General features: G+C 36.3%; 1 protein-coding gene across 8 annotated transcripts in view; it reads left to right on the forward strand.

Annotated features, from left to right (window-relative positions):
• The window catches only part of BBS9 (Bardet-Biedl syndrome 9), a 483,985-nt gene that overhangs the window by 26,930 nt on the left and 442,213 nt on the right, over positions 1 to 14,842 (forward strand). The gene's annotated exons all lie outside the window — the stretch shown is intronic.

Genomic DNA, 14,842 nt, shown 5'->3' on the forward strand with positions numbered 1-14,842 from the left:
AACCAGGGCACCTGGACCAGGGGCATGTGGAGACTGAAATGCAGACCTGATCCTGCTCATCAAGCCATGTGCTCTGGCCTGGAATAAGCATCCCCAGAGGAAGGGTGCCTTTCCTAGATTTCACAAAGGCATTACCTTTATGAAGTACTGGCTCAGTGAGGCTGGGTTTCTCCTACCCTTGTGGTATCTCTTTCTAATTAGCACAAGGTCTACCACCCTAGTTCCAGAGCTTCTGAGTTACCTGGGCTTGGTGCTTGCTTGTGTATACTGTTGCTCTTGGTGTGAGAGAATAATTTACAACCCAACTCCTCTCACTTCACTGTGACAGGACGATAGAGGAGCTGCTGGTGCTGAAATGAGGATAGGAAGCCAGGTGTCGACACCTGTGTGATTGTGTGTGTGTGTGTGTGTGTGTGTGTGGCACCTGATGAACATGTAACTAGGGATTTTATAATATAGCTCTCTTTGGGCTCAAGTTTTTATGAGTTTATTGTTTAACTGTTAATAAAAAGTAGGCTACCTGTGTTAGATTTTGCTTTAGTGACACAAAAATGCCTTTATTTTGGAAGCATCCTTCACTCATGTGAACTCACTTTTTTCATATATAGAGGTAAAGGCAAGAATATTTTGGGTGGTAATGTACAAATAAACATTTTGTATAATTAAAGTGATATGAGACAAAACACTTTGCTGGATTGCAGTATTGCTTACCTTGAGTAACAGGAACGTTTGGATTATTTGAAGAATATAGGAGATGTCTAGAGTTAGATGAAGAGAGGAGAGAAAAAGGTAAAATTTGATGAGAGGCTAACTTCTGTGAGGTGTCCCCTCCCAACTTCAGCTGTTAGAACTGATTTCTACTGTTCTTTAAAAAAATGTTTGATATGATCGGGGGACCTAGTTCTCCCCTGTTTAATTAACTATTTTCAATTTTCTTTCCCCTACTAAATCCCCAAAAGAAAAATGGCTAAATTCTATACATCTGGAGTAAAAAAAGTTATTATATGAGGAAAAAGTGCTTTGGCTAAATGAAAGTAAGTTTTTATTTTTTGGTAGCCTCAAGACATTTATTTATTTATTTATTTTAAAATTTATTTATTTTTTATTATATTTAATTTTGGTTGTGTTGGGTCTTTGTTGCTGTGCGCAGGCTTTCTCTTGTTGCGGCGAGCGGGGGCCACTCTTTGCTGCGGTACGCAGGCTTTTCATTGCAGTGGCCTCTCCTGCTGTGGAGCACGGGCTCTAGGTGTGCGGGCTTCAGCAGTTGTGGCTCGCGGGCTCAGTAGTTGTGGCTCGCGGGCTCTAGAGCGCAGGCTCAGTAGCTGTGGTGCATGGGCTTAGTTGCTCCAAGGCATGTGGGATCTTCCAGGACCAGGGCTCGAACCTCTGTCCCCTGCATTAGCAGGCAGATTCCCAACCACTGTGCCACCAGGGAAGCCCTATTTTTAACAAGACAATTCTTTAGATCACATGTCAAATGTTATCTTACATTGATTGCACTGTACTTTTAGTTTTATTACCAGATCAAGTTAACCCAGTTAAAATAAAGTTTTAACTAAATTAAATAAAAAAGAAATTCCTTGCTTTTGTGTGACATTTTTGCTATATTCAGTAATGGACTTTCAAAGTAATTAGAGTTGCTACTAGTTTTGAAAAGAATAGGTAACTTTGTACTTATATATCTTCTCTTAGTTCTTAAATTATGGCTTATATTTGTACCTTTTGAAAAAACAAGAGGCGATTATAGTGTATCTTACTTTCCTATGGTTAAGCAGGATATATCCCAATTTGAAACAGAGAGATATACGAGTAGCAGAAGCAATTATTCTTTTTCATGGGTTTGAAACACTTGCATAATATCATTGAGGTACCTAAAAGGAAACATGAAAAAGTAATGGGGTGGTGAGGTAGTAAAAATTAGCCTTTTGGGGGGATTGGCACGGGGAATAGGGAGTTACTGCTAATGGTTACAAGGTTCCTTTTTGGGATGATGAAAATGAACTCAAATTAGATTATGGTGATGGTTGCACAGCTCTATAAATACACTGAAAACTACTGAGTTTTGTATACTTTTAAGGGGTGGTAAGTAAATTATATCTTAATTATAAAACTGTTAAAAAATTATCCATGGGATAAAACTTGCTGCTAGAGAGGTGATAGTACAGTCTGTACATCCTACATGGCTTGTGGCCATGTAAAATTTTACAGTACTCTTATAAAGCAGGTTGGCTGTTAAGAACTGTGAAAATGTTCTTGAATGCTGATATGTGGTTTACGGGAATGTATATTAGGAGTGATCCAAGATGTGAAAAAGTCATATCAAATTGCCATATATTTAATTATTTCCTTCCTCTTTGTCCTCCCTTCCTTCCTTTTGTATATACATATATTTATTTGTAATATAGAGAAATTAGAAGTGATCTAAATGAGTAACAGAGGAGAATGATTAAGTAAGTTTTGATGCATAGATTCAGTGGGTTATTATGAAGCTGTTGAGATTGTTTGGTTTGCTGAAATGAACATCTTTGAATATAAATCTTTGCCCATGTTTCTTATTATTTTCCTAGGATAGAATGTAGAAGTGGAGTTATTGAGTCAGAAGGTTACAAAATACTTTTTTCTCAAAAAAGCACCCCTGCAAACTATATAAATATATTGTAAAAATACAGAACTTAGGAAGAAGAAAGTAGAAGTCACCCCAAGAAATGCACATTTTAAAAGAAAGCCTATTTTCTAAGCCTGATGCTGCTAGTGTGTCTGATGTGCACCTTTACAGGAGAGAGCGGGTCAGTCTTTTAATCTGAAAACTTCCCTAGGCTTGATTGCTTGATCTGAGTTTTTTTTTTTTGATTTGAGTTTAAAAAAGGAAATTGAAAAATTTTTGTCTTCTACCTTCCTCTGTATTTAAGATGTCTTCTTGTGGAATTATTAAGTTGGGTAATCGTGTCAGTAGTCCTCAAGAAAGGAATTAAGCAAAAAGAAAACCTAGCAGCATTTTAAACAAATGTGTTTAAAGTACTGATAGGCAGAGGGAGTTTATTTTGTATGTGTATCAGAATGAACTACCACTAGATGGCAGTCCTCTACAACCTTGGGCTTTAGTTGGGTCTCCCTTTGAATACAGAGGTATGGTAAAAAATCACTAACGGAGGAATTTTTATCCCAAATAATACTTTGCCTTTTACTAAAAATAAATGTAACTTCAGAAGAGCAATGGAGTGGGTCTTAATTAAATTAATTTAAAAAATTAATTAAAAAAATTAATTATTATAGGTAACATCTCAGAATATAATGTAAAAATGCTTTCTAACTGTTCTTTTCAAATTTTAATTTGTATCCAAATCGTAAAGGGATCATGATAAAATTGTAGGTTCTAGCTCTGTAAGTCTGGAATTGAACCTGAGAGTTTGAATTTCTGACAGTCTCCCAACCGATGCCAAGTTGCAGAGATCTAGAGGTTTGCTGCCACCCTGCATCTACTGAGTGCTTATTCTGTACCAGGCACTGTCCTAAGGGCTTTATAGGTTGAGTAACTTAAGATATACTTAGTAAATGGTAGAGGAGGGATTCCAACCCAGGCTCTCTGCTTCTAGAATCTTTTGGCATTAACCATACTAAACTGGGCTATCTAGGCTATGAGTAAATTTGCTTTCTCCCTGATTCAGGAAAAAACTTTCCAATCAGAAAGATGTGTACTTGGTTTGGCTAAAGATGGTGCATAACTTTGGTTCTGCACAGATTATGGAAAACATGTTGGGTAATTTCTGGGTCAGATATTTGCTTTCTCAATTTCATTTCTTTGGTTGGTACTTTGGTTTATAAGAAAAGTACCCCCTAAAATAATCAGAGTTTATATGTGTGTGGAGGTAATATATTATTTGAAATTAGCAAAAGAGTAATTACTGTGTTTTTCTAACCTCTTTTTGTTTGCTTGCTTGTTGAGAAAACCTTTCAAAAATACCCTTTATACATTTGCAAAAACTCAAAGGTGCATTTATTTGATGCCGTAAGTTTTGGTTTTACCTCAAGCTATGTTGCAATGTCTATTAATGAGAAAAAAGTGCCAAAGAAATAGGAAATCTAGTTTTATGAACTACTTGAAGAATATTTGCCTAGTAGCTTCCATTATTCAAACTACTACATGCCATTCCAGAATTTAAATAAAAATTCTTTCCATATTATACTTTTTAGTGGGAAATGATTGAAATGTGTGATATTAGTGGCTATATTGGGCTTTTTTTTTTTTTACAGAGGGGTGTGGAAGATGTGTTTGAAGTTTAAAATGTTTATAGTTTCTTTGATTTTAATCTAAGCCGCTTTTTCGAAGGAACATGTGACTCTGGGTTTTTGTAAATATGGTAGTTTATCTATGCTTTTTATACTATTGACAAATTAATGCTTGCAAAATTTAGTGAGTGACATAAGTATGGACAATCAAATTATAGTTTGAAAATATACTAAATCAATTTTGAAAAGGTGGATTTGAATTGATTTAAAAATATGTTACTAAAATTGGTGTTATTTGTTTTGTTTGGGAATTTGAATTCTACTTGTTTTTGAAAAAAGGAACAAGTGATATGTCTGCCGGATTTTCCTCTGCTTTTGTTTCACTGTGTCACTACAACTTCCAATGGTTTTTTGTTTTTTTTTTTTTAATTTAATTTTATTTATTTATTTATTTTTGCGTTATGCGGGCCTCTCACTGTTGTGGCCTCTCCCGTTGTGGAGCACAGGCTCTGGACGCACAGGCTCAGCAGCCATGGCTCATGGGCCCAGCCGCTCCGCGGCATGTGGGATCTTCCCGGACCGGGGCACGAACCCGCGTCCCCTGCATCGGCAGGCGGACTCTCAACCACTGCGCCACCAGGGAGGCCCCTTCCAATGGTTTTTGACATGATACTTTACCTAATTAAGATAAGCTTGCCATTTCAGAATAGTATTTGGAAAAGAACATCATTAATGTTTACTGACAAAAACCCAGTGATGGAATGAAGAAGGAACATTATTGTTTTAAGGTCAGCAACTGTGTATACCTAGTTTGGTAAAATATGATACTTTGTGTAGTCTATGTAATGTATCTTGCTACTATCAAGATAAATTTGAGCTAGAATTTCCTTTACTCATAATGTGACTTATAGACCCTATAGTAAGTTGCATCCTCAATTACCCAAAATTTATCCTGTAGGGCTGAGACAGGTTGATGAACCTTATAATGTATAGGAACCTTTCAAATGTGTGACAAGGACAGTGGGAAGAAATAGTTGATTTGTTGGAGATGTACGGGAACTTTCAGGGACTAGAGCAAGTGTGGTAATTGCATCATCTCTCTCTGTGTGTCTGTCCGTCCATCCATTCATTCATCCATCCATCCATCCATCCATCCATCCCTCCCTCCCTCCCTCCATCCATCCAATGCCCATTTACTGAGAATCTTCTGAATGCCCAGGCACTGTACTAGTTTCTCAGAGTAGAAAGATTATAAAGTCTTTGAGGAATCTTCGAGGGCACAAGATGAAATCTTGATCTGATGAACAAAATGCCTTCCATGATATTTTGTTGAAAAATTGAACTTGAATACATTTTTATTTGAAAAATTACACTAGATTATGATGGGCCAGTTTTGTTCCTTAAAACTTTTTCCCATTACATAATTTGTGCTTTTTAGTCCATGTTGAATTATTGCCGTCTCTTCATAATGAATTGTGGTTTATTAAAAAAAGGCTCTATAATACTTCAGTAGTGATTATCACCATCACCTGGTTCTTTATTCAATTTTTAACTTTCTCCAACATTTTGCTTCTTTGCTCTTATTTTTTATATTTATCTTCCATTTATTTATTTATTCATTCAATCTAACTATCTATCTATCTATAATTTTACTGTGGTAAGAAAAATTAACACGAAATCTACTTTTTAAATAGATTTTTAAAAATTGAGGTATAATTGACATACAACATTATATTAGCTTCACGTGTACAATAGAATGATCTGATATTTGTATCTCTTAACAGATTTAAAATCATATAACACAGTATTGTTATGTATAGTCTGCTCTAATTTTTAAAATTAATTTTCTTGATCATAAATTTTTGTTTTTCATGAGAGTATTTATATTTTGAGCTTCCCTGGTAATAGACAACTCAAGACTTAAAAAATGTTGCCATCAAACCCCAAAACTTCCCAATTTCTGTATAGGCCACAATTCTGCTTTTCCACTGGATGTGCTTCTTTTCTCTTTTGAATCTTGCCTTTGGTACAACTGAGAATTCTTTTGATTGCAGTTGACAGTTGGCTTAAACAAGAGTATGAAATTTACTGGCTTTCATCATCTGGGCCTTCAACGTGATCAGATCTGGTTTCTCTCTTTTCATCTCTTGCTTCCGTATCCTTGGACAGGCTATTTCCCCCTGGTTACAAGATGGCTATAGCAGCTCTAAATTTTACTTCTCAGATTCTAGTCCATGTGAAAAAGTGCCTGCCTTCCTCCCAGAAGGCTCAGCAAAAGTCTCTTCCCAATTCAGTGGCTCTGGTTGGGCATCTCTGAACTGTTACTCTCACCAAGGTAGTGTGATTACACTTGGGCTAGAGTTCCTTTTGCTGAAGGTGTAGTGAATTCTCCTTTTACAAATAAGATTGAGAGTGGGGAGGGGTGGATCTTCGGGGGAATATCAGTGAATAATTAACTGTGGTGAGTGTGAGGATTTCAGAGCTGGTCAAGGAAAAAGACTATGAGATGGCAGTAGCACACAATGAGCTGTTTTTGGGTGGTGCTTTGACAGGATTTCTTATGAGGGCAAGTCCCTTGCAGCAGGCGATCTTCCAGAGACGGTGACACAGGACCACCACCCAGAAGGGGAAGAGGGCAAGGAAACTCCCAGGGGAGGCGGAAGTTCGAGTGGGGCTTCTGTGTCTAGGTGAAGTTGCTCAGATGCAGGATTGTGAGTCTCTGTCAGGGAGCTGTGAAGGGCAGCCATGGCTTGGAGCCTTTTAGAGCCCCAGGATTTGTCTTATGTGTGGCTAGCAGATGTTAGGTGCAGTTTCGCAGGCTATGCAAAGAACGTACACTCTAAATGGGTAAAGATATGCTAATTTGGGCTATATTTAAAGCAGTTGGAGGTGTGAACATTTGAGTTTGGTATCTATCTGTGGGTTTTGAGTTCACTTTCAGCCTGCTGTGAGGAAGTAAACAATGTAGGGTAACGTGCCTTTCCTTTAAAATGGCAAAAAGTTTCACACATTGATTTTAAACCTATGCACATTTTATATTCTCGGAAAGCCGTCTTGAGGTGCACATAGGGTGTGTCCAATCACACCTCAGGATCTTTGGTAACACTGTCTGCTGGTGGATGGGGAGTATCCTGTATCAGTACTCTGGGACTGATGGGGAGCATGTGTGACAGCACTTCTGACAGTCATCGATGCCCTCTGCTGATTCTCGGTTCTGTTTTTTCTTCACCTGTCTTTCATATGTTATCTTCCCCTTTCTCTCTCTCCCTGCCTTTCTTTGTAGTGCGTTTGTGGAATTGCCAGGGCAGTCTCTCTTTATCTTGCTGAAGTGTAGCCAGGTCAACTCTGTCTGGGTCAGTTTGCTTTTTAACGGTGCTGGTGAATTTTCCTTGCCTTTACTCCTACCCAACCAGAGATGAGTTTGTTTTCCCTTCTGACACACTGTTTTGAGGGCTAGATGTTGCTCAGGGAGTATCTGTGGCTGTGGCAGCCATACTGGACCATCCAGCATCAGCCCTGTCTTTTGTGGTTTTGTTCGTCTTGGATCACTTTTTACTCCACCTGGATGGTCTTTAACTTGTTATCTTGGAAGGTGGGAGGGTATTCTCCGGCTTTGGATTTTCTCTGTGCTGACTTCCTCCCCCACTCCCCCTCTTCCTCCCACCCCGTCCTTTCCTTCTGGCCCCTTGTGGGTATGTGTGAGGCTTCTCTAGCCCATCTTGCCCTCCCCATCCTCATCATCATTGTTGGAGATATTTAGTGTGGCTGCTATTCTTACAGTCTATGGCCTTTACTGTTGTTTTTCTTTTGGCAGAAAAACACCAACATGGTAAAATTTGTTTTTCTTATCTGATAGAAAGGGAATGTGGTAAAGGTAGAGGTTTTGTTATTCTGGGCATTTCCATTTCTCCAGGCTGTCTATTTCCCTTCTGGATCTGTCTTTCCCTAAATTTGGGAGTTTTAGTAAGGTTTCAGAATTTTGTTTATTCATAACCTCACCACCCCTCCTCCTTATGTGGAGTTTGGATTTAGCACCTTCAAAAAATGCACTAAGTCTAGCCCTGAAGATTCTTGGAAACATCTACGTTTCTTGATTGTCACCATTTTTCAAAGGTTATGGCATGAAGTTGTGTTCCTTCTTCTGTTCCACTGCTGCTGGTGTACGTTTACTATTCTTTTTATCATTTAATTATTTATTTGTTTATTTAGTCCACAATGTTACATTTTTGAAAGGGTTTTTTGAAAGTAGTCCCTGGATTGCCAGCTTTGATGAACGGATGTTTATTATAAAAATTCTTCTGGATTCAACAGTTCAGTTGTTTGGATGATTCTGGTAGACTCCTGGATAGATGATCTTTTATTTTATTTCTATTATTTGAGCTATTTAGTACAGATTAATTTCTTTGTACTTGGTGTGAACGTCTTTTTGCCAGACTGTTCTTGGCTTTTAAACTGTGGGTTCTTGGCTTTTAAAATGTGTGTGTGTGTGTTTTAATGTGGTCAAATCATTCCTTTCCTGTTCAATTTATTCTATTCGTTCTAAGCTTAGAAAGATCTCTCCTTTGCAGAGTTTTGATGTTTCTGTCTTCTGTAGTTTGATTTTCCAACAGGAATTTTTATATTTATTTATAGAGAAGACTATATGGAGAGAGCTAATATTTATTATCTTCTCTATGTTGTGCTATTGCATTTAACCCTGTAAGATAGGTGACTTAATTACCATTTCCCAGATTGGGAAACAGAAGCTCACAGACCATAAGTGTCTTGCTGCAAATCATACCTGGACAGAGGGAGGCCTTGAATCCAGAGCTATCTGATTTGTGGACTTAAAAAATTATTCACGGGCTTCCCTGGTGGCGCAGTGGTTGAGAGTCCGCCTGCTGATGCAGGGGACACGGGTTCGTGCCCCGGTCCGGGAGGATCCCACATGCCGCAGAGAGGCTGGGCCCGTGAGCCATGGCTGCTGAGCCTGCACATCCGGAGCCTGTGCTGCGCAACGGGAGAGGCCACAGCAGTGAGAGCCCCATGTACCACAAAAAAAGGACCCCAAAAAACAAAAAAAACCCACATAAATCTCAACTGTTAGGTTGTGAATAATTTTTTATTTTTCCGAAAAAAATGTTAGCCCAGTGCCCTCATTCTAGCCAACTTCTGAGTTTTGTTTTCTTCTTTAACAAGCATGTGTTGAACATCTACTACAGTGCATGGGTCATGTAGTTACTGTTAACCACCATAGTGGTAAAAATGGAAGTGATTACTTGGGCTTCCTGGATTCACCTTTGCTCAGATTATTTCTCAATACGCCAGTGAGGCAGCACTTATACAAGATAAACTTACCAATAGAAATAATCAGTTTTTTCATCTACTTGGGGTTGTGTTGCTATACATTGTTGATTCTTTTGTTATTAATATGTTTTTCAGCATAAAATGTGATATTCAAAATTATTTGAGTGTGATAATGTTCACAAATCAAAAAGTTTTTATTTTTCAAAAATTATTTAAATTCTTTAATATTTAGTCTAAAAAACATTTCTTCTCTTTAACCCTTTTATCTCTCTTCTTTTTGTGCCTTGTGAAAGCTCATTTTCCTTTAATTCTTTCAGTTCTTTTATTTTACTTTGATTTTTTCAGTCAAATGGAACTTCAAAAAAATAGAATTTTTATCAAGGAAAGGTTAATGTCAGAGTGTAGACATAATATGGGCATGGTATAGATTATAAAGGTCTGACAGCACAGTAGTCCCACGTTTGTGACTGAGGTGGAAAGAAAATACTATATATAAAAGGTTCAGTATGTTTGGGAATATAATTGTCAGTAAAGGAGGCGAACAGATTTTACCAATAATATATATGAGCATGGTGGAATATTTTTTAAATCATAAAATGACTTCTATAAGCTTGTATGGGATTATATTGTCACATAAATAAAAATTCATGAATTCTTTGGAATAAAAAGCCCGCCAAAGAAAATAGTGAATTGAAGAATAAGTAAGTCACCTTTGCCTCATCTTGAGGCAACCCTAGATAATCAGATCCTCAGCCTTCAAATAACTTCTAATTGTCTGAACTGGAGCCTTTTTCTTGTCTGCCAAGGAAATGTATTAGTGGCCACATGTGGTTGCTGAGAGGCTATACTTCTCAAAGCCGTCTGGATTCTTTGATTGCCATCCAGAGAGTGAGCTGATATGCTCAAGTCGGGTGAATGAACAGCCAGAACACAGCCTTGCTTTTCTGTGTAGGGATGTTAGCACTAATAAAAGATTAATGCTATTTTCCTTATAGGGAATCAAAAAATAATGTTTGGATAACCCTTGTCTCACTAGTGAACCATACGGCCTCTATTTTCTAATAGATATGGTTGAAATGTTGGAAAATAATGTTGTGGAAGAATCCCTTTGCTGTGCTTGCTCCCATTCCTTGCTTAAGCATTAAAGTATAGGTGTTTTATAATATTGGAGAACTTCCCTCATTTGTTTTTAAGATCCTTTATGGATCCACAGTGAAAAGTCAGAAGATCAGGAGGATGATAGTATTGATTCTCATCCTGTGCTGGTTTTTCTCATATATATGGTATTCATTTATAAAATCTCTGGTCCAAGACCCATAAAACAATGTTACTTTCAAATAGCATCTTCCTGTATATTATGTTTTATAAAACCTTTAGTTCCTGCGGGAATGTTATAAAGAGGGTTCCCTGTACTCTGCAAATTCATTTTTTACACGATCATTTAAAGTTGTTACTTTTCCTGAAAGGTGAATTCTGATTCCCTCTATACATACGCTATAGAAATTTCGTGGTTAAATGCCTCCTTGCCTACTCTGGTTAAGAGGGGGAAAGGTTAAAAAGAATATTTGAAGTTTCTTGGTGTTGTATGAAAAAAGTACTTTCTTTTATGGTGGCCGAATGCCAAGGCTGGAAAAGTGTTATGGGAATGTCTGTGATCAGAACTACCTTTGACAAGAAGATGGTTAAATATGGTAGTCTTGATAGGATTTGACAGCCAATTTTGATGTCTATATATGTTTAATCATGGTCCCCTTCTTAAGAGTGGAATAACTAAGCTATTAAATATTTTACTCAACTGAGAAGGAAAATGATTACCATAAAACTACTTTATTCAGATGACACTGTGATATAAAGGGTTCCAACATTTAAAAAAATTCAGTTACAAAATACATTGTCATGGGAAATGAACAATCTCCCCCCCCACCCCCAGTCTCTCTTGAATTAAGTTGATTCATTAACCCTTTTCCATTCTACATGGAAACTCTTGCTTGCAGATTTAAATTCTAAAGCACAAGGTAGAGATACATGTTAATGCTTAATATGAAAAACAAATGTTGTGTTGACTACTACCATGTTAAAGGTATTTTCAAAGTGCGTTAGTAGTCCTCTGTGTAGAGGTTTTACATATAAAATGAATTTTAAGTAGATTAGCTTTTTGATGGATATTTGGGTGGTTTCCAGTTTTTGACTAAAATGAATAAAGGCTATAAACATCCTTATATAATTCTTTATGTGGACAGTACAAAAATAAAAGAGTTAAACAAATGTAGGATGATTTTAAAAATTATACTGCCACAATTTTTTCCCAATCTTTTTGCTATTAAAAATTTTAAAAACGTTCAAGATTATCGAGAGTAGAGTTCTAATATTAGTAGTAATAAAGTACTACTCTTGCTTTATGTGCAAGAGTAGTATTGTGTGTGTTTACTTAAACGTTAAAGATATAAAATGTGTACCTTCAGTATTTCATATAGTACATAATTTAAGTCACTTCTGGCTAATTTAGAATATCAGAAATTATTAAGCTTGGCATATCAGAATAAGCCCCGTCCCATCTTATATTAATATTTGAACTGTATTTCTGCCTAAGTTAAAAATAAACAGTGGTTTTAAACCAAATTTCCTTACATTGAAATTTGTGAATAAGAACCTTTTAAAGCAGCATTTGTAGATCTTTGCTAAAATAAGACAGTACTATTTAATACGGAAACAATAACTGAAAAGTATTCCTAAATCTAATTTGGAAAGTTATATTCATGATTTTAGGGGACTGTGAACATAAAAATGTGTGAGTGGAAAATTAAGATTTCATATAGCTTTTTGCAGCTGGTTGATTAAGTCCTATACAGTTCATTGTCCTAAACGTGAAATTTGTACAAGGTTTCGGAAGGCAGGAGTTGTATATTAAAAGTGCTTGCTTCCAAGGTAGTACAAACTGGTTTTTAACAGTCTATCATCTTTCATTTACCAAAGGAAATATGTAAAAAGAAAAGGAAAATGTTCAGCAGGAACAAAACGTTGAGATGATGAAAAGCTACAAGGAAAGAAAAAAGACTTTAGAAAGGCTACTAAAAAGAAACTAGCTTTTTTCCTCAACAATCTGTCTGAATTCATTTTGCTTTCATTATATATCTAGCCTGGAGGCAAAGTATGTTGAGTATTACAACAAAGAGGGTGTTATAAGGAGGATTCTTTTTTCAATAATAAAGTATAACATATGTGTAAACCATGCAACTTTGTAACAGGAAACTTTATAATATAGGAGGACTGTGCTTAGCTCTTCCACAATTTTGGAAGAATAAGTTTTATTAGGCGTTAGACAAAGAAATTATCAACTGACTTTTATGCTGTAAGGCTGAAAGATTTGTTATGACCATTTCTAGACTTTAGCAGGAGTTTTAATGTAGGTCCTGATATATTAGGAACAGTGCCTAACACTATTAATATGTCTACTGTTGGTAGTTCTCTTAAGGAATATGATGTTTAACTTTTGCCTTTCAATAAAAAATTATTCCAAATCCTGTTATTCTGTGGTTTTCTCAGCAGTATTAGGCTGTTCTTGAATTGATCAACACATAATATAATTTGGGAACACAATCAATAGTTCTTTTCTTTTTGAAAGATTGTGACAAATTCTACCTGAAACTTGGGAAATTGGCTCCATCATTCATCCCTTACTCATTCTTTGCTTCTCTTGCCCAACTTCCTGAAAACCATATTGTTTTGATGTCAGTATGTAGAATAGATTATCTGTTGGGGAATCAGTGTATTAATTATATTGGAATAAATGTAAGCGTGACAAATGACATAGATTAGTAGGCATTGGGCCTAATAGGTTATTCAGTTAATGAGGACATTAAAATTAAGGACCTCTAATATGCCTGAACCATATTTCTTGTAAATTTTCCTCAGTTTTGAGATTAACTGGCAATAGCTATATTTTTCTGGCTTCTAAAGGCTAATATCTTATGGTAGAGTTTTAGGATTTATATAGTGCTTATTATAGAATAGATAAGCTGTTTGTATTTATCACACAGTTGCTGAAGTGAGCTAGAAGAAGTGTAGAAGTCAGTCTTCTACTTTTTTGGCTTTTCAATAATCTATTTTTTAAAAAATATTATACCTACTTATTCTCCTCTCCTCCCTCTCCCACTTAAAAATTACACACTATGTACATTTATGTACTGTCTTAAATCAAGGTGGAGGAATTTAATGATACTTTTTAATATGGTACAATCCACTGCAGGGCTGTTGGAAAATCAGAGATGAAGCTCCTAGGCTTAGGAGAGAGATGTTAGAAGTATATTAGCAAAATATTTTGTTACATCTTTAAAAATAGACCACTTACTTTAACAATTTATTTACTTTTTTATTTTATTTTTTAACAATTTTTTAAATTGAAGTATAGTTGGTTTACAGTGTTATTTTCAATCAGCAGAGTGATTAACTTTTGCCTTTTTTTAAAAATTAAGGGTACTTTAATTAATTTTATTTTTGGCTGTGTTGGGTCTTCATTTCTGTGCAAGGGCTTTCTCTAGTTGTGTCAAGCGGGGGCCACTCTTCATCATGGTGCACGGCCCTCTCACTGTCGTGGCCTCTCTTGTTGCAGAGCACAGGCTCCAGACGCACAGGCTCAGTAGTTGTGGCTCACGGGCCTAGTTGCTCCGCGGCATGTGGGATCTTCCCAGACCAGGGCTTGAACCTGTGTCCCCTGCATTAGTAGGCAGATTCTCAACCACTGCACCACCAGGGAAGCCCCAACTTTTGCCTTTTTTAAATCAGCAGAGTAATTCAGTTATACGTATATATACATATTCTTTTTCGTATTCTTTTCCATTATGAGTTATTATAGGATATGGAATATAGTTTCCTGTGCTGTACAGTTGGACCTTCTTGTTCATCTATTTTGTATATAGTGTGTATCTGCTAATCCCAAACTCCTACTTTATCCCTCCCCTACTCCCTTTCCCCTTTGGTAACCATAAGTTTGTTTTCTATGTCTGTGAGCCTGTTTCTGTTTTGTAAATAAGTTCATTTGTGTCATATTTTCTTTTCTTTTTTTAGTTTTCAACCAAGAATATTTTTTTAAATTTTATTTTTTTATTGAAATATAGTTGATTTACAATGTTGTCTTATTTTCAGGTGTACAGCAAAGTGGTTTAGTTATACATCTATATCTATACCTATATCTGTATATTCTTTCTCAGATTCTTTTCCCTTATAGGTTATTACAAAATATTGAGTATAGTTCTCTGTGCTATACAGTAGGTCCTTGTTGGTTATCTGTTTTATATATAGTAGTGTATATGTGTTAATCCCAAACTCTTAA

The sequence above is a fragment of the Mesoplodon densirostris genome, chromosome 9, assembly GCF_025265405.1.
Source record: "Mesoplodon densirostris isolate mMesDen1 chromosome 9, mMesDen1 primary haplotype, whole genome shotgun sequence".
NCBI classification, from domain to species: domain Eukaryota; kingdom Metazoa; phylum Chordata; class Mammalia; order Artiodactyla; family Ziphiidae; genus Mesoplodon; species Mesoplodon densirostris.